General features: G+C 41.0%; 1 protein-coding gene and 1 long non-coding RNA gene across 3 annotated transcripts in view; one reads left to right on the top strand and one right to left on the bottom strand.

The window, feature by feature from the left end:
* LOC307215526 (uncharacterized protein) overlaps window positions 1-21,025 on the bottom strand; it is a 277,162-nt gene that overhangs the window by 10,962 nt on the left and 245,175 nt on the right. The window lies entirely within an intron of this gene.
* LOC307214564 lies at window positions 2,933-20,160 on the top strand. The gene is made up of 7 exons (XR_013838213.1): window positions 2,933-2,972; window positions 12,098-12,167; window positions 14,005-14,079; window positions 15,120-15,240; window positions 17,100-17,188; window positions 18,307-18,427; window positions 19,986-20,160. It is a non-coding gene; the product is annotated as an uncharacterized lncRNA (long non-coding RNA).

Here is a 21,025-nt window from a genome sequence, read left to right as displayed (position 1 = left end):
AAATTAGGTACTAAAGTCAGACTAACACAGTCTTTCACTTTTGATCTAATTAGGATTTGAATGTAGATGTCCACTGGTGAAGCACTAATGCATCAGCCCATCAGGGGCCCTGTAACCAGTACTCCGATAAAAAGTCTTCATTTCTGCCAGGTTCCTATTGACCTATATAAAATTAGATCTGAGTTATGCATCCGATTCCTAACCTCTATTAATCCATCCTGGGGAAAGATAGACACCAATATGCAGAGAGATGGCTGACATTCATTGAGCCTGACAATGTGAAAAAAAACAACAACCTATGTTACAGAGATGTTTTCTAAGGGCTTGGACACTTTTATTAGCAATATGCCACCCATCTGTTTCAATAAGGCATGGTGTTGGTGGCAACATACACACGTAGCAGATAAAGATAGTGATGCCATTAGAGAATCCATAAAATGCTGAAGTTATATGCCACTGAGAGTGCAATTTAATAGTTTTCAAGAAAAATAATTACTTGCTGTAGAAGTGAAAATTAAGAGAAAGGGCATCTTGTAGAAGAATTAATATCTGTGTGTCATGGCTGATCGCTACATGGGATTTTGTTGCTACTGATACTACTTACCTATGGCAATGTAAAATGCCCTTAAGATTAGTTTTCTGAAATTCATTAATGGACCAAATATTTGGTTCTTCGTTATCTAAAAATTCACAATAGAAATAAATTGTTGCAAATATGCTTACTCCCATTTCCGGTCAGTGCCCAATAAATGGCTTATCATCATCATCATCATCATCATCATCATCATCACCACTGAGTACTGTTTCTGTCTGATTTGAAGGATATTTAGAAAAGCCATCACAGTATTCAGTGTTCACAAAATGAAATGATCCACATTGTACTTGTAAATGCTGACATCTTTCCTATAAGGTAGGAAAGACTTAATACATGATACCCATAGCTAAAAACAACATAGCAAAAAAATAAGTAAAGTAAATAAGTAAGTAAGTAAGTAAGTAAGTAAAGTAAGTAAATAAGTAAAAATAAGTAAAGATTGATTACAATATGCATTATAATAGAATTGAATTGTGGTTACATTATATAACTTGTGCTGTGTCCAAACTAAGAATATTGTGAAAAATATCTAGGGTCTTAGTCAACTACAAGTTTAACATGATTCAACAGCTAATGCTATTCTAGACTGCATCAACAAAAGTATAGTGTCTAGATCAAGTGAAGTGGAAACCAAACCTTTGTAAGGAATGGTTGAGGGGATTGGGTATGTTTAGCCTGGAAAAGAGGAGGCTGAGAGGAGATATGATAGCCATCTTGAAATATCTAAAGGGTTGTCCCATGGAAGATGAAGCAAGTTTGTTTTCTCCTGCTCCAGAGGCTAGGACCTGAACCAATGATTTCAAGATAAAAGAAAAGAGATTCTGACTAAACATCAGGAACAACTTTTTGACAGTGAGAGCTCTCCTTCCTTGGAGGTTTTTAAGCAGAGGTTAGATAGTCATCTGTCATGGATGTTTTAGTTAAGATTCCTGCATTGCAGGGGGTTGAACTAGATGACCCTACCATTCTACTAGTCTATGACCTAATTCAAAAAATGGAATAAAAACAGGTGAATCTGCACACTAGAATCCACCTCTTTTAGGCAAGATACAGTGCTATTCCCCACATTTTTCCTAGGATTTGGGGAAGGCATTGCATTCATACAATTAATGCCATCTCTGTTTTGTCCTTGATTTGAACAGTTTAAGATACAAAGGGGAAAAAGCTGTTTGCAACGTTTGTATGCATGCTCAAAGAACTGACAATGTGGGACTGAAATGAAACAGACTCATAGATGCTCTTGTTGTTCTTATTTGGATGACATTTATGGACTGTTTTCAAAAGTTCTTTGAACAACATGTTTTCTGAAATTTGTGTGTTGTTGTTTTTTTCCATTATGGCAGCAGGACTGTGGGAGGTGTAAAGATACCTCAGTTTTCACTGGGTGCCCGTATGTTTTTTTATTCTTGCTAAGCCATAGTTTGGCTTAGTGGTATGTGCAAACCAGGCCTTATTCATCAGATTACAGTTGCATTTAAAGAAGGTGACCTCAGTAAGTAACCAAGAATGACTGAGATATGCATTTTGTGAATTGACATAATTTTGATGCAACAGTTAAGCCAGAAAAAAAGAAATGTATACCCTTCCTTTACAGGAATATTCCAAACCCATTCTGCTTATGTAAGAAGCATAAGATACATATTTACTATTAAATAAAACAGGTCTGTTATCCATAAAATTACTTGAATTAGTTCAAAAATTCTATTCTTAAACTAGTAAAAGCAGCAGAGCATAATATACTGACACAGAAAATGCTTTAAAAAGGATAGACAGTTGCAAAGTGGCTGTCAACTTAATATTTCACTTGGAAGAATTAAATCCTTATGTGTGTATATCTGCTGAAGGATTATGATTTATTCTCAATTTCAAGAGGGCATTAAGGTTACTCATGGTCTAGAATTGATGTCAGTGGTGATAATATCCAAAATTATATTCAAAGTGTTCTATCATTTCCTATCATAAGCCGATTGAAACTCATTAATGTTCTTCTTTCTCACAAGACACAGCTGGGCAAGAGGGATGCCCAGAAGACTCTTAACAGCAGAAATATCTGCATCATTAACAGAGGAATAAGTCTTCATAGTTTCTTGGAACATTCTAACTGGAAAATGAGAAAAGGAAAATCACAATATGTTTTCTGTAACCCAGTTGGGATATATTTTGCAGAAACTTTGGATATGTTCAGTAACTTAAACAGAGTTCTAAAGAAATTGTGGTCATTTTAACACAAGACAAGACAGTCGTATTTATGTGTCTGTGTCCCCAGGTTTATCACTCTCAAGATTTCATGCAGAGACTAAGGATAAGTTACTGAGCTATAGTTCTCAGAGTGGTTTAACCGTCCATCCCTATTCCAATGGAACTCTGGGAACTGAAGGTCTGTGAGGGTAATAGGTAAAGGTAAAGGGTGTTGGTTTCTGCTCTCTTCACTGTGCAGCGAAGTGCTTGTCACGAGACAGGTGTTTACATTCCACAGTCTGTGCTGTTGGGTTTTCCCACGGGAAAGGAGACTGGATGTGACGTACACTGGTTTCCTGTTTTTCACTGTTCTCACAGAGTTCTCTCCGTGCTTTAGAGGAGAGAGGATGCTTTCTCTGCTCCAGCAGAGGCAAGATGTTTTTCTGTAATCTACCAGCTTTGAAGTGTAAATAAAGTAATATAGAGTATGTGGCACGTACTCCTCATCATTCCGCTGTGCTTGGGACACTGCAAATTCAACATTTCTGGTTATGGGGCCCAGAAGAAAGATGCAGTCATCTGAATGCCGGCAAAAGGATCGGAATGCAGAGGGACGGATCAGACGGTATCTGCGCGTCAAGATGATTGATGAGGTATGTGCTCATGCTCCGGGCAGCCTGCCAGCTTCTAATTAATGGCTTTTTGGCTGGACTTTGAACTTTTATAGCCGTTTTTGCCGGGCACAGGCAAAGGCTCAAAGGAACAAGCTCCTATGCCGGGGAAAACCGAAAGTAACTTTTAAAAGTGCTTTTGGAATAAAGCAGCTGCAGCAGTGACGCAGCTTGATTTAAAGCAGCAGAGATGGCTAATGCAAAGCTAGCTGATGCTTTTGGGATTCCTAAGCTCAATAAGAAAAACTACGCAGACTGGGTTCTTTATGCAGAGGCTATTCTGCGGAAAGAGGGTCTGTTTGAAGTTATTACAGACACCCCCCCAGCTCCAGTTACAGATGCATGGGAAGCTAAAGATTCCAAAGAAAGGGGAACTCTTACATTGATAGTATCCCCAGAAGAGCTCTGTCTATTGCGTGATAAGACCTCAGCCAGACAAATTTGGGACGCTTTGAGAGAGGCTCACTTGAGGACAGAAGCTGGATCCACTATGTTTTACTTTACCAAGCTGCATAATATGGCTCTTGCTGAAGGTGGAGATGTGCGTACACATCTGATGGAGATGCAGAATCTGAGACATGAGCTGCAACAGAGAGGACTCAACTTTCGGACTTCCGGGTTAGCGTGATCCGGTTAATGGCGGATTCCCTCCGAGCTCCGGAGGGAATCGGCTCCATTGCAGACGGGTCTCACCGCGACGGCGACTCGGGGACCCTTACAAACCGCAGGCGCAGAAGCCTGCGGACCTGGTGACTCGGCGGGCACCTAAAGCGCCCCCGACCCACGAAGAGCCTTTTTAAAGGCTGCGGAGAGGGTACGGGGAGTGGCGTGGTGCTGTGAGTAGACCGCTACTGCAGTGGAGCGAAGCCGCGAGCCATGACCGGAGACCGCTGACTTTCTTCCCTGAAATTTGGACTTTAATTAATCCGTGAGTAGATTGGAATTTGGACTTTAAAAATTTTATCCTTGAATTCGGTACGATCAGGGGATGTGCTAAAGGGAAGTCCGCACCCCCCTGCCTACAGAAAATTTAAAGCAAAGATCGGAGAACTAAGGTGGAGAGTTCTTTCTTTGGTGTTTTGTAAAAGATAATATTTGCATGAATTTGACAGAAGAAGATTTGTGCTGGAGAGTAAGAGTGGAATTTTAGAAGTTTTCGTCTAAACCTCCCCAGACCCGGGGGTGTCCTCTATGTGAGCTGGAGAAAAAGGAACGAGGAGTTTGACAGCTGTCAAAGGAGCTGTCAAACGGGCAGTGAAAGTTAAAAACTCTATTATTTAACACTTTTTTGGACTTAATTGGTTACATTTGAACTAAAGTGGTTGGAAACAAAGTAAAGTAGGGAAATAACAAGGGAAAGGACTATTGGGAAAAGACTATTAAGTAACCAGAATCCCCCTAGGGGAAACATTGAAACATTACAATGGCTGCGGATGGAAAATTACAGGCAGAGTTAGAAAGAATGTTTTTTCTTGTGGGAAAACTGCAGGAGCAGACTACGGTGATGAGTAAACAACTTATAACCTTGAACTCTAAAATAAGTGACTCTGCTGAAGGCACAATGGACTTGACTGGGAAAAAATCAGCAGCTGAATCAGAAGAGATAACTTTGGAACAGGGGGAGAGTGAGCAAGGGCCAGTACAGATGGAGACTACCAACCACAAGCCTACATTGTTAGAATATAAAGAAGAAGACCCTTGGATTACAAATCTGTGAAAGATGCGAAAGAGGAGGGAGGAAGCCCCTGGAACTTTTGGAATATTTGAATTTAAAAGAAACAAGAAATATGACTGGGGCTTCCTCTTCGAGTATGGATTGGTTGACTTTCTGCAGCAGCTGGTGTCAAGTACTTTGGATGGAAGAAATTTTGATGAGACCGAGCTGGAACTTCCTCGAAACCCGAGGATTAATGAGGAGGGCTACCAACAAGATTGGCAAAGAGAGACTGACAGGGACTTAAAGGCCTCAGATGTGAGGAACCCAGGCTAAAAACTGTTTTTGTGGACATGGGGACATTGGGAAGGGACAGAAACCGGGGCTGGGGGGGGGAGAAAAAGAATTTTTTTTAAAAAAAAAATGTTTAAGACCTTTGTGTTTGATTATTATGACCTATTTTTAAGATAAAAGGGAAATTCGTGGAAGGAACTCGAGTCGACCTTAGAAAAGGTTTTAATATTTATAAGAAAACTGGATAAGTAAAATCTGGCCAAGTAAAAGGTTTTTTAAAATATATATATATTTAACAATAATATGTAAAGGATGAGAGATATGAACTTGCTGAGTTAATTTAATTGAATTAGGATGTATGAAGGGGGGGTGGGGGGAGGTCAAGAACTGGGGTTAGGAAAGTAAGGTTATGAAACTTCATATGTGTTGTCTTTGTCTATATGTGTGTATGTCTGTCTTTACAAAATGTGAAAATTTAATAAAAATTTTATTAAAAAAAAAAAGAGAGGACTCAACTTTCCAGAGGCTGTGTATTCCTTCATGATACTACAATCTTTGGGTTCAGGTTGGGAGTCTGTTGCCACTCAGATTGCTGTACAGCCAACCGCTCAGTTGACAGTGGACTATGTTACTGCCGTGATTCTGAATGAAGCAGACTGCCGGGGTGCTAGCTGCATGGGCAAGGGGGAGTCTTCACAGACGTCATCCCAGAGTGCAGTGGAACCACCAGATGGCGCCAAAGCTTTGAAGGCAGTGAAATGCTACTCGTGTGGACGTCTAGGCCATATGAAGAGGGAATGCAAATATCCCAGGGCCAAGACAGAGCAGCGCAGCGAAAGCTCATCGCGTGGAAAAGGCCAAGGCAAAGGAAAAGGTCCGGTGTCCAGGACAACGCAGCACAAGGCAATGGTCTCACGCTTCGCTCCAAAGGTTGCAAAGGTCCAGAAGACGTCTAGATCTTTCTTTGTTGTTGATTCAGCGGCGACCCATCACATGTGCAACGATAAGCGACTGTTCGTGTCTTTTACACCGCAGGAAGGTGCGATTCACCAGGCGGATGACCACACAATCCCCAGTAAAGGCTACGGAACTGTTGTTCTTCACAGTTTGGACTTATCGATACAGGATGTGCTTTATGTACTGGATGCCAAACATAATCTGCTCAGCGTTGGACAGCTGGATGAGCGGAAAATTGACATTTCCTTTAAGAACAAAAGGTGCATCATCACAAAGAAAAATGATTATGTATTGCATGCTGAATATGTTGATCGTTTGTATGTTTTGTATTATGATGATGTTGTGCAGGATGACACTTGTTGCATTGCAGGTTTGCATGCAGAATGTATTCATGATTTTCATCGAAAATTTGGTCATTTGAATTTTGAGGCAGTATCTAAAATGCCTGCCTTGGTTGAAGGTATGACTATTAAACCCTGCAGGTACCACATGAAGTGCAAGGCATGTGCAGCAAACAAGGTGAAAATGGCTGTGAAAGGTAAGGTGTCTAGTAGGCAAGCTACAGAACCATACCAGGTTGTTCATGCTGATTTGGTTGGACCACTAGCGCCCTCTTTGGGTGGAAACAGGTACTTCATGGTTCTCATTGATGCATTTTCCAGGTATATTTATGTGTATAATCTCAAGCTGAAATCAGAGGCTTTTCCAAGGTTCAAGGAATTCTGTGCTTGGTTGGAAAATGTGCATGGTAAGAAGATAAAGACTCTTTTCACTGATCGCGGGGGGGAATTCACTTCTCAGCAGTTTGAAGCTTTTCTGACTGAGAAAGGAATTCAACACGATTTGTCTAGTCCTCGCTCGCCATGGCAGAATGGACTGTGCGAGAGGGCAAATCAAACATTGCTTCAAGGGTTAAAAACCTTGCTGCATGATGCAAATCTTCCAGAGAGTTATTGGGCCGAATCTCTCTCGTGTTTTACTTACAGTTATAATCGCAGGTTATCTTCAGCGATTGGTTGTACCCCCTATGAGAAGATGTTTGGCAAGAAGCCATACATCAAACACATGAAAATTTTTGGTTCTGACATGTGGGTTCACTCACCACAAAACTCCAAGTTAGATAAGCGTGGATTGCATGGTATCTTTCTAGGTTACCAGAAAGGGTCTTACAGAATAATGATGACTGACTCAAAGACAATTAAGCTCACAAGAAGTGTTGAGTACAATGCCAAGTGGGGGGAGAATGTGGGAATTTTCCAATGTTATCCTGATGACAGTGATGAGACTGAGGATAGTCAAAAGCAGCCGCAACAACCCACACCCACTGATGAAGGTTCTGATTCTGAGTCTGAAACTGAATCGGGTGATTCAGAGGATTTCAAGAGTGCGAAAGCCTCTATGCGACCCTCTGAAAGCTCTGATCAAGAATTGGAAGAACCATTGTTCACAATAGGTCACTTTTCTCCTAAGAAGGAAGAGGAGAGTGTTGAAGACTTAAGGCTAATTCGCAGGTCACAAAGAGCAACAAAAGGCAGACCTCCAAAGAGATTTGCTGATGAGTTTACTAAGATAGCAGTAACAGCTGTTAAAAGCTCCAAGAAGGTATTTGAACCTTCAAGTTTCCAAGAAATCCAGGATTTGGAATCAAAGGAAGCTGAGCCATGGTTAAATGCCATGAAGGCTGAGCTTGATTCCTTGAAAAGGAACAAAACATGGGAACTTGTTCCAGTAGTTCCAGGAATGAAACTGCTTGGAAGCAAATGGGTCTTCAAAGCGAAGACTGATCAAAATGGCAAGATAGTCAGACACAAAGCCAGATTGGTAGCCAGAGGTTTTGCACAGGTACCAGGTGAAGACTATCACGAGACCTACTCACCCACAGTGAGGTATGAGAGCATTAGGCTTATGCTCAAGCTAGCTGCAGAGGAGAATCTACACATTAGTCACCATGATGTGAATACAGCTTTTCTGTACGGATCTCTAGATGAATCACTTTATATGCTTCCACCTGATGGCGTACAGGTAAAACAAGGATATGTTTGTGCTCTGAAAAAGTCCCTTTATGGTCTCAAACAAAGTGCACGGTGTTGGCACACAAAACTCACTGAAGTATTGTTTTCTCTAGGTTTTAAGCAAGGGAAAGCTGATCCATGTGTATTTGTCAAAGAGGAGGGGCAAAAGAAGCTGTATTGCTTGTTTTATGTTGATGATCTTTTATTCTTTTGGGATGATGTCACAATGTACAATAACGCCCTAGCTCAACTGAAAGAACACTTTGACATGAAAGATCTTGGTGAGGTAAACAACTACCTATCTCTTGAAATAGAGAGAGATCAAGATGGTAACATTCTAGTACACCAGTCACGGAAAATTGCTGATGTGTTAAGCAGACTAAACCTGATGGATGCTAACCCTGTAGACACACCGATGACAACAGGTTATCAGGTAGATGACAATGAAGTACAGAAGTGTGCTAGGCAAGCTAAACTTCATTGCCAGATGTTCAAGACCAGACATTGCTGTTAGCTGTAATTTGCTAAGCAGACAAGTCAACAATCCTACTGTTAAGGATTGGAAAGCTCTGAAACGCGTAGCGCGGTATTTGAAATGCACTATGCATTACAGACTGAGATTTAACAATCAGAAGTCTGGTGGTCTTGAGATATTTGCAGATGCAAGTTTTGGAAGTGACACTACAGACAGGAAAAGTACGTCTGGAGTTTGCTATATGTACAATCAGGGTCTATTTGATTGGTCATGCAAGAAGCAAACAACAGTTAGCTTAAGTACTTGTGAAGCTGAACTGAATGCACTGTCTTATTCACTTAAAGATTGTGAATGGTTGTTACAATTGTGCAAAGACATGAGAATTCCTGTCAAATGTCCAATCCAGGTTTACCAGGACAACAAAGCATGTTTGACTTTGCTGAATTCTGAAGGTTGTAAGCAAAGCACGAAGCACTTGCAATTGAAGTTGCAACATGCTAGGGAACGTATTCAGAAGGGACTCGTAACGGTGTCCTATATGCCAGGTAATGAAATTCCTGCTGATGTATTGTCCAAGATTGTATCAAGGGATCAACACTGTACCTATGTGCAGAAGTTGGGTTTGTACTGATATTGTACGAACACGCTGCCCAGTGATGTTCACAGAAAGGGGGAGGATGTTGGTTTCTGCTCTCTTCACTGTGCAGCGAAGTGCTTGTCACGAGACAGGTGTTTACATTCCACAGTCTGTGCTGTTGGGTTTTCCCACGGGTAAGGAGACTGGATGTGACGTACACTGGTTTCCTGTTTTTCACTGTTCTCACAGAGTTCTCTCCGTGCTTTAGAGGAGAGAGGATGCTTTCTCTGCTCCGGCAGAGGCAAGATGTTTTTCTGTAATCTACCAGCTTTGAAGTGTAAATAAAGTAATATAGAGTATGTGGCACGTACTCCTCATCATTCCGCTGTGCTTGGGACACTGCAAATTCAACCCCTGACCATCTGGTCCAGTTGTGACCGACTCTGGGGTTGTTGCGCTCATCTTGCTTTATTGGCCAAGGGAGCCGACGTACAGCTTCTGGGTCATGTGGCCAGCATGACTAAGCTGCTTCTGGCGAACCAGAGCAGCGCATGGAAACGCCCTTTACCTTCCCGCCAGAGCGGTACCTATTTATCTACTTGCACTTTGAGGTGCTTTCGAACTGGTAGGTTGGCAGGAGCAGGGAACAAGCAACAGGAGCTCACCCGTCGTGGGGATTCGAACCGCCGACCTTCTGATCGGCAAGTCCTAGGCTCTGTGGTTTAACTCACAGTGCCACCCGCGTCCCGTGAGGGTAACAGGGGTCTCATAAAACCCTGCCCATCTCAAGCCTCCATTATGCCCACATTACACAGCCTGAATGCAGCCTTTCATATCATCAATGAATAAAATGACTCAGCTGGTCTGCCTAATGGGTGGCTTGAATGCTGTCCTTGGAAAAAACACACATCATGCAGCATGGACTTCTGACTTGTCACTTTATAATGCTTATAGCCTTTATCTTGATAATATTTTATTCATTGCTGACTCCTTATCTCATGTTGCTGTTTGAAACAAGAGGAAGATGGCAGGTTTTCATGGTGTTTTCAGGGATTTGAAAGTTCCAGTGTGTCTCATAAAAATATCCTATACGCAGATGCATTCAAAGGTGCTTCTAACTTGTGACAAGAGATTGTGCCCATGGCATATGCACTAAAACAATTTCAAGTATCGATATAATTCAATTTTGTGTTAAACAGGATTGAATTATTGATTAGTTTAGTATAGAATTTCTACAAAGAATGAGATTCCTTAGACAACTGTTATTAAAGCAACATCTATCTTTTCTTTCTATGAATATTTCTTCTGTAGGACTGCCACTGTCCCAGAGGGGGAAATGTTTATGTGCATGGTTCTCATTGATTTAAATATGTTCCATTACAACCTTAAATCAGTTCTGGTCTAGAGTTTAAAATAAGTTGAAAAATTGAAATGTCTGGGAAGGTAGGAAATCAGCAAACAGAACTTGTATGGCCAAAAATGAAAAGAAAAGAAAGTAAACAAAAAGGTTTGGTTAAAAGCAGCATTTTTTCTCTGTTGACAATGAACTGTTAACAGGTGTTACACTTTTTCCAGCTGCAATATACTTCTAAGTTCTGAGCAGTTTGCTATGATTTCTTCATTTTTCCACATGGATATTTACTTCAGAAATTCTAGCCAAAAGGAGTAAAGAGCTGAGTAAATAAGAAAGCAGCCAACAATCCTATATGCTTACCTGGAATAGTTCAGTTGGTAGAGCACGAGACACTTAATCTCAGGGTGGTGGGTTTGAATGCCACGTTGGGCAAAAAGATTCCTGCATTGCAGGGGTTGGACTAGATGATTCTTGTGGTTTCTTCCAACTCTACAATTCTATGATTCTATGAATTAAGCCCCATAAAACTCAATAGAACTTACTTCTGAATAAACCTTAGCTAGTGCTACATATGCCTCTCCTGGATTATGCACATCAAATAATATCTGGTAATCCTAAATTTTACTTCAACCTCCAGCTGTTTTCTTTGGTACTTGTACTGCTAACAGACTTTATAGATACTCAACTGATACATGTTCTAAATCTGATTTTACTCATAAGGGAGCCGAGGATGAAAGCCATTTAAGGGTCAAGGTCAGAGATTATTTGTGGCAAAATGAAGATTAAAATCCAATCAAGGGCAGCTAGAAATAGCTACCTGGTTACAGTGCCTTCCAGGAGCATAGTTTAACCCTTTTATGTATATCCATTGCTTTGTGCATGTATGAAAATAATATATAACTATGCCTGACCACAGCTTGGCTCTTGAATATTTTCAAAACATTACTTACAGAGCAGATAAAGGTTTATATATAAAACACCACAATTCTGTCAGATTATCCGCCGAGTTAACCATGGTAGTTTCAAAAACATTTAAAACTCAAGAGAAAAAACAACACCTAAAATTCTGGATACTTTAAGAGCTGCCTGTCTTATGATATTTCTTGGACAAGTGAGAACAAAATCCTCATGTACCACATTTGTTTTGAAGGACAAACTGTGTTTTCACTCCCCTCATGGGAGCAGTATTAGAGGCTACAGGGAAAGAGAACCATTATGGCACCGGGTCTGATCCCTTTGTATATGTCTGATGGACTTGCAGCTTCCCCTCTGGTAGAGGTGCCTAGCTTCAGGTATCCACATGACAGGTGATGTTTTGCTTTGCTTTCAGAAGATGAGCTTCCTAGCGCATCCTGGAACCATTTCTGGAAACACTTTGGGTGTTTGGGACCATCATACAGGTAGTACTGAATTTGGTCACCCCAGCCACCTCCCAATCTTATATAACAGAAATTGAGTCATTTTCCTGTTTTTTGCCAAGACGACATTCACCTCTTACAGTTGAACAATGATATTTGGCTGACTGATATCCAGAATTGCCTGCAGAGGTGGTTGCAGGCATAGTAGGTTAGGCGGTAAGTCAAACAGTGAAGCTGCCTGTTTTTTTGTGGCAGGGGAGGCACTAGCTTACAGGAGTCTTAGGGTGGCACTTCAAGAACTCACCACAGTTCAGGAAGCCAGGAGTGGCTGCCACATACCCAGGCTGCTGGCAGGTATAAGGTGCAACCTGTGCCATTTTGGAGCTAAGAGTCTAGTGACTCCCTCCTGGATTCTGAACAGGAAAGCTGGGGGAGGTATAGGCAAGGAGACAGGCTGCCTGATAGACATACCCTTGCCTGATCCTATGTCAAACATGATACACTTGTAATCAATAAAGCTGTATCCATGTTTAACTCCAAGTGTGTCTTCATATATTCATTGAATTCCAGAGCATCACGCTTAGGTGGTACATGATGAAATATCATTCTAACCAGGACCTGTACTTCATGAATCACATTCATATCTGTTCAGAAATTCAAGAATCAATGTGAATGTTTATTTCTTTAAGTGATACAACATTACACACACAAGAACTGTATATAAAAGAGCAAAGACTGTGTAACTTTCAACTTAATGATCTGACAGATCTGTCACTAAGCCATTTGGTTTGAAAGGAAAGTAATACAGCAATCAGAACTGTATCTGACAAGATACATGAAGTGTGTGTACACATATATATATATATATATATATATATATATATATAACATACATAGCTCTAAAAACACCAGAATATGAAATAACTAGTTTATGTGGCCTGTGACATTACCATGTGATGAGCTCCTGTCTCAATACCTCCTCATTTTATGACTGGAGGGGTCTTAGCTCTAAAGTATTTATTGTCTGGAAGCAAACTAAAGAATTTAATCTGTCAAAGTGTATACAAGTATCTCTTATCTTTCTCCATAAGTACTTCAAAACATTACAAATCCTATTTGAGATATATGCTACAAATGAAAGTTCAGGTTCAGGCCGAATTTATTCTTTCATAAAACAAATGTGAGAAAAGCCATTTTTTACACAGAGTTGAATCTAAAAGTTGCCATCCACATAGGGATGAACAAATCTGTCAATTTTTGTTATCTCAGTTTCTCATATTTCCACTCTGAAATTCAGTTTTCCACATTTCCTCAGCAATTTGCTAATTAAAAAAAAAATCCTCATGAAAATTCACCAGCATTTTTGTGCAATGGGAAGCAGCCCAAGGTGAGTCAGGGTGAAGAACTATGAATTGGGTCAATGGTGAGGACCAATGATCAAGACAGGCGATGGGACAAACCAGGAGTTAGGACCATAGAGCAAGGCATGACTAGAGGACAAACCAGGATGCTGGGCCAAAGAGCAATCAGAACTATAGAAACACTGTAGGTGACCTTGTTGCTCAGGCAAGGCTTAGCTAGAACATGAAGTTCTATACTGCTTCCTGTCCAGAAGGATCCAATGATCAGTCTGGGTGGGTAGAGCCACTCTGAAAGGCTCCCCCTGGAGTTGGGTGCCAGCTGCAGTTCAGTGATCTGCCACACAGGGGAGACAGATCTCACTGCTTGGGGAAGTTGGGACAAAAGTAGCAATATTTTAAGCACTCCGAGAAAAAATAAACAATTTCTTTATCCAGAAAAGAGACACTTCCTTTTTCATGGGTTTGCCTAAAAAAAATTCTTCTTTGGTAATTTTATTTCTTCACATAATTCTTTATAGAACACTTTATATATTACACGATCCTCCCCTGAAGACCTTGCAGCCTAAATTTTATCTGTGGAGGAGATGAGAAAGGTAAAGAAAAGGGGCAGAGGAACACATCTGTGTTTTTAAAACCTAACATTTCAGAGGGACTTCATTTGCATTTTAGTTAGTGCTATATGTTGTGATCTGAATACGAAGGTAATTTTGAGCATCCATATTTGTTGCACTGCAAGTACAACTGGCGTAAATGCTTCTTAAAGCTGCAACACATTGTAGCTTCCCAGTACACAGAATAATATCTAGGTAAGTGATAATCAAACATGATATACTACACGTGAGTTACTATAATTTCACACACACAAATGGCTTTTGTTTCTTAATTTCTGGATATGCTATTGCTTAGTGTCCTGAGTCTGTAGTCATTTTAAAAAGATATTCCTAATAAATTAGCACTCCATAATTTTTTTTCTTAATTATACTTTGAACACTGTTTTAAACTAGCTCTCGTGTAGTAAAGCTGCACCATATATGTAAGTGTCCAATTTTCTGCAGTAGCAGAACAAGGGAGCTCAAAAGTCTTCATTCCCTTTGCCATGAAAACTCAGAGGGTGTAGATTTTCATTTCATTATTACCGTGTAACCTTCATATGCCATGGGAGTCCTGAACTGTGAATTTAATACTGGTTGGATGAGTAGTGAAGTTATCATGAATTTTCATGACTAGTTCTTAAGCCCAGTTCCCTAGAGGACAAGAGGCTAATGTACTGGTAAAGTACTGGAGCAAGGAGTTATGCTAAAAGCTAACTTTCTGCTATAATATTTTGTAGAGCTTATATTCCCACCCCCACGATGGAGCTGAAATGTTTTCTTTGGGTTTCACAAAGGAAAACTCGCCATTATGAAAGCATTTTAATGTTTTGAGCCTCCCTTGGCTAGAAGATATATGTGCTGGCACTCTCAGATGCTGATTTTGACATGTTACAAGTTTAACTAGTACCTAGCCATACTGCAATTAAGATGGGAAAATCCACAGAGTAAGAGAAGGGTATGTGAAAGTAGAAGCAGTTTGTTTTGTTTGGTTGTAATTTACATCAAATTCATTACATTGTGTGCTTTCTTTGTCATTCTAGGATAACGCCAAATAATAGATACAGTTTTCCTGTCCATTGTTTCTAAGCTGTTCCTTGATTTTGTATACATTGCTGAAGAAGTAATAGGCAACCTTTATGGCATATTGGACCACTTTTACAGGTACCTCTGCACAATTACCTCCATATATATATATATATATATATATATATATATATATATATATATATTTAACTGTTTCTGTCTTGACAATTTCTCCAAATAGACTCAAGGCAGCTAATTAACATCTGTTAGCAGCTGGTGCGACTGCATTGCTCTCCAATGTTGCATATCACTGTTGTTTACTGAGTTGGAGAGCAAGAGGGTCATGTCAGCATGGAGCTCAGAAGCGGAGCAAATTTAATGCTTCCAACACTGTGACTGTACTGTGCTCAGCTCCCTGCTGCCTTGCTCCTCCTCTTCTTGGTAACTGGCACCCGCCCACTCACCCTCTAGGTTTTGCTTCAGCTCCTGACCTTGCTATGGACTTCGGTTGGTCACCTTGGTTATCTAAGGGGCCTGTTAGGAATTTTTTCCACTTGGCAGATTGGCACCAGCCACTTGGTTTTTCACCTACCTCATAGCAAATCATCACAACTTTTTAAGGTTTGGGGGTTAGACATTGGAAAATGTGTTGTGTGTTGGAGGGGAGGTTGTGGCCAACACCTATCCCTCCCCTTGAAGGGTATTCTGTTAAAGGAATCCGGCGGTCATGGTTCCTGTCTGATGCCTAGGTGGTGGGAAGGGCCATGGCTTGGTTCCCAGTGACTCTAGGGGAAAGCTTCCAGTTGATTAGCATCAGCAAGTGCCCCCTACAGGTTGTTAACCCTTGTGTGACTCCCTGCAGAGTGGGCAGGAATCAAGTATAATCTGTTCGGATCCAATGCCTAAGCCAATACCACTCACATTCTGTAAACAATAAAGTTGTGGCCTTTTTTAGCCCATTAACCCAAAATGCTTGTGTCCATGTGTCTTATTTCATCACAAAGCAAGGAGTGGGGCCTTGACTCACAACTGGCAGTGACACGTGATGATGTCAGAAGAGCAATGCAGCTGTTGGGATTTGTGTACTCACCAGCTGCGTAATAGCAGCATATTGTTTACATCATGTGATGTTTCTGATGTTACTGAGCATGAGACAGGATGTCCTACACTGTTGCCAGGGTTGTGTTCTCAGTGTAACTTGAGACCTTCCTGTTGTTGCTTCAGAGGAGGATGCAGTGAGTTGTACGGAGGCTGCTGAGAGAGCAGACATGTTTGTACTAGCTCCGTACACAGTGTACAGTCTGTGAATAAAGTAGAATGCTAGTCTACTTTCAGACTGTCTCTTTCTTCTGCTGAGATGCAAGGGGAAAGTGAGTGTGCATCTCTCAAAAGGGAAGTGTCGCTTATCTTGTGGACTGAGCGAAGACCAGCCAGAGGCAGACCACAGGAGAGAGGCCCCGGTGCCTGGGAAGAGGAGTCAGCCTTTCCCGAGGGGGCTGATCGCCCCACCTGCACTGCCTCAGACACCACTACTATGAACAATAATAAAGACAGAATAAAACAAAGCTTTAAAAGTTTAATATATGCTCAGCTCAAAAAGCTAACAATATCCAACCAATTTAACAAATTTCAGCTGCACAAGCATAATATAACTGTCAGCAAACTTCTCACAATCAACAAACTGTCTTTTTTTTTTAAAGCCAGTCTTTGTCAGACATCTGAATCAGTATAGTAATAAGGTGGGTGCCCCAGCAGAAAAGGCCCTACCTTCAACTGACACAAGTTTTGCCTCCTAAGGTCAAGGGTTTTGGAGCAGGGCTTCAGAGGATTATCTGTGCGTGTGGAGGAGCACACAGGAAATGGCCTTTTAAAAAGTGCTGAGGTCCTAGGGTAACCAGCTTCTTTTTCCTTCGAAAATTGTTGTTCCATAATCCTGACTTGTGAGCCTCATTTGTATGCCTTAGGTTTTTGTCACTCTCCCTCTCGGTCTTTCTCAGGGAAGACTTCCAAAATTGTACTTGGAATACAGATGTGCCATTCGGACATGATAATGGAAAATCCAGAAAATAGCAAGAAATTAGACTGAGTTGAGTAATCCAGTTTAATAAATTCATGCATTAAGATCTTTTAAGGCATGACATGGGTGTAGCCAGGCTTTTTGTTGGGAGGGGGGAAGGCCTTTTGTTGGGTGGGGTCAGAACTCCAGTTAGCTATGTATTTTTATTGAATTGGGGGGCAGCTGCTATGCCCATGAGGCCTGACATCATATATGTGACTATTTTAGATTTGAACCTAAAATATTGTAAAATACATGCTATTTATAGCACTGTCGGATGAAATTTAAAATGAATATAGAAATTAAACTATGGGTGTGAAATTCTGAAATTAACTCATAGTGGCTTTTCTGAACTGTTTTTTAAAATGTCCCAAATAGAATGAAGTGAGCATCATTTTATAATAAGAAGTATACTGTAATATGATCATATTCCTACAAAATATGTTAGCTATCTTATCTTTCTCCCCACCCCCCCATCCCATGATCCTTGGGAACATCAAGTTATTAAGGAAGGCATTCAGAGAATTGTCATCATCCTAATAATATTTAAGTCTGTTGGGTTTCTTGAGTGCAGCCCCATTAACTGTAGTTTCAGGGAGTAGGGGAGAAAGGTTGAGGATCGCAGTGTAAATTCCTCCATATTGCAGGACAAGAAATGACTATTTCATTTCCTTGTTTCCAAGTTAGCAAATAGCTCTGAGTGAAATTAGCATGTGGCATTAAGCCTTCTAGCCTAGGCTGCTGTGCCTAGTGTAATAACAGAAAGTCTTGAATCCGCCAGCCCTGTGTGAGTGAGCTCTGTGCCTCGATCATTGGTCTTGTAATGGCAGGAAATGGGACATTGCACACCAGTGTGCTTCATTTGTCTCCTGCATGCTGGGATTGATCTGGCTGTGTGCTTCATTTCCACAAGCATATGAAAAAGCCTTCCATTTTCTAAGACCATAAATCTATCTAGAGGTTCTGTATCTTGTTGCTGATAAGGAAGACCCTGTAGGCAATATTTGAACACAAGCAAGTTATTTGTTTATTCATATCTTACAGCTTTTGTCTTGTCTCTCTTCTCTCTGTTTCCTTTGTTCTACACACACACACACACACACACACACAAACAAATAAACAAACACCCATTCCCTTTTTCCTACTAGGGCTTCCTAGGGACAAATGCCTGAAAGAAAAACTGGAAAGAGTTCCAGCTCTAAGGATACAACCAGAGGGTTTCAGTGCTGCTGTGTGAAATAACGTGGTTCCAAACCACCAACTGAGAAGGCAAGCTGAATTTTTTTTAGCAACAGGTTTCCTCTCAATTCCCCAAAGCTTCCATTTCCCTAAGTGATAAAAATGTATAGAGCCAACAGAGGGGCTGAAATGGGGAAGATACAAAATATAATTACTGCAGCAATGAGGCTGTCAAGTTGCTAACTTCAGGAATGTTTTCTTTTTGTCACTATCACATAACAATTTCAAACCATCATGAGAAATAAGAACAAGTCTTAAATCTTAAACACAGTGGTGCAGAGTCTTCAAAGGTCCATTTTGCAATGCCCTCAGAATGACGGGAAGTGCTATTTTTAGTTGGCATATTATCCAGCGGAATTATCCATTCATCAGCTCGAAATAGTTGGGGAGAGGGGAGGAATCACTTTGCGTGTGATGTAAAGAAAATCTTTTTTTCATATTGGTAAAAAGCTTCAGCGAGCCTCCTGAGATGGATTAAATGTCTCAATCTATTAAGCAAAATGGCATTTAAAGTGATGAATACCAAATGAGACCGGGAAAAATCAGACACACACACAAAAAAACCCCTACAAATCCATCTCTGAGATTACTGACACACCTTCTACAGCTCCAGAGAGTATTATGAGTTCAACTTAGGCTTTCACCAATGCTTGAGTCATTTGGGATGTCGAACAACATTTGCAATTTAGAATAGCTACAACATTGATCTAACTTTTACTGGATGAAATGGTTCTCAGGATCTGAGTACCAGTCCCTCACAGTGCTCAAAGCCCACTTTTAATTAAACATCAGAGGCTGTAATCTGCCCAGGACTCTGCAGAGGCCTCTGGCATCACCTCTATGTAGTGGGTCACCAAAGTGCCATCTCCCAGGAGCAGTCCTATCCCCATGCCTCGCTTCCACACTGGTTCTTTCACCTCACCCTGCTCAGAGCCCGAGGCCCGGGTACATACAGGTCACAACAGATTACACAAATGGTGTTTGCACTGCATTTGAACTTATTTACCAAGGATCCAGAAAAGCTGTTTAAGTTGGGCTTGGTCTAGTGTGCCTTGCTGGAAAATGCGTTCTATCTATCCATCTCACTTCTGAAGAAGAATTGCATCCTTAAAGTAATGGGAATTTTCAATATAAAAGCTGAAAAATGGTCACTTCCTTAGGAACTGGAAAATCTTTTTAAAATGTACATTCAAAATAAAACAGCCTGGCCATAAAACCAGGACGGGAAGGCTGTATGAAGATAAACTAAAAATCCCTGTTCCTTGGGATCCCATTTCTGTTTGTGTTTAAAATATAGCCATGTGTGTCAGCTGTGAATAGCATGTAAAATCCAGAGACTGTCATAGCCATGGGCTGCAAAATCTTGCATGCCCACCGGAAAGTTACAGGAAAGGCATTCTCTTCACATCAAATGCTAGGCGTGAATAGATACTTTCATTCCCATCTATAATGCATTGAATAACAGGAATTCTGATAGAGGGGATGTAGGTAATGCTCACTGTGAAATGTATAGGCCAGCTTCTCCAATGCACAGTGTATTCACAGGCAGAAGAAAGATAATTGAATCTGCCTTTCCTCCCCTGTGCAGGTTTTTGTGTGAGTGAAGAAGGCTGTATTGCAAGCAGAAACTCCTACTATGTGAGCAAATGGGTGCAAGCATTGTGCTTAATTCTTCATTACCTTCTGATTGTGGCATTAGCTAGAATCTTAACCTAATCTTCTGGCAGCCTGGCCACAACACTAATAAAGATTGATATTTGACATTTGTGGTGTGCTCTCCCTATTGACTGCTCATTATTCTGGTATGCTAAATAACACAGTCGCTCACACACCATTTCTTAAAGGGGGCTATTGTTAACTGCTTATGCTATTTTTACCAGCTTGCTTTCCCCCTCCTCTCTTCAAGCCTATATACTCCTGAGTGCTGACATTTAAATCTTTCTATAGTTCAGCACATCCTATCTGCCCGATCATTTCTCAGATCCTGCAGTCCCCCTAGACACTATCTCGGCTCTTTTGTTCTCAGTCAGCAGGTCTCTGATGTGTTACTAAAGCTGGAATAAAATATCAGGAGGATAGCGTTTGCTTCTTGATGAACATGTCTGCAGCCATAATAAGTTCAAAATGACTCCCTGCCCTACATTCCATCATGACATCTACAGTCCACTAAGAGCAATACTTGAAGCTGTGCTGTGCATGACAAGGACACATCTGACGGTACTTGTGGTAACTACTTACTGGTTCAGTAATACTTTTTCACCTGAACCTCAGCCTCGGCTGGTGACAACCAGTGAGCATACTGCTAAACAGTGGACTTCATGGATAGGAAAAAGGAGTGTGCTTAGTGGTTAGAGTTGGACAAAGGAATGTAGAGTCCAAATCTCCACTCAGTGAAGAAGCTCACTGGATGCTCTGAGGCTTCATGTACACCACCCTAGGTTCATTGGAGAATGGGTGGCCCTAGCTGTGACTTTAAAATGGAAGGTGAGAGCAAGCTCACTTATCAAGAAGTTGTTGGTCAGGACACTTCCAGCACATTTTGTCTCATATATATGATTCCACTACAGGCAGAGACTTACTTCTTTTTAAATTGAAAGCTGGGAATCTAGGTCCAAAGATGCGCTAGGC

Source organism: Podarcis cretensis, assembly GCF_951804945.1.
Source record: "Podarcis cretensis genome assembly, chromosome: 4".
NCBI classification, from domain to species: Eukaryota; Metazoa; Chordata; class Lepidosauria; order Squamata; family Lacertidae; genus Podarcis; species Podarcis cretensis.
Note: the sequence above shows the minus strand (reverse complement) of the source record. Positions and strands in the feature narration are given on the sequence as shown.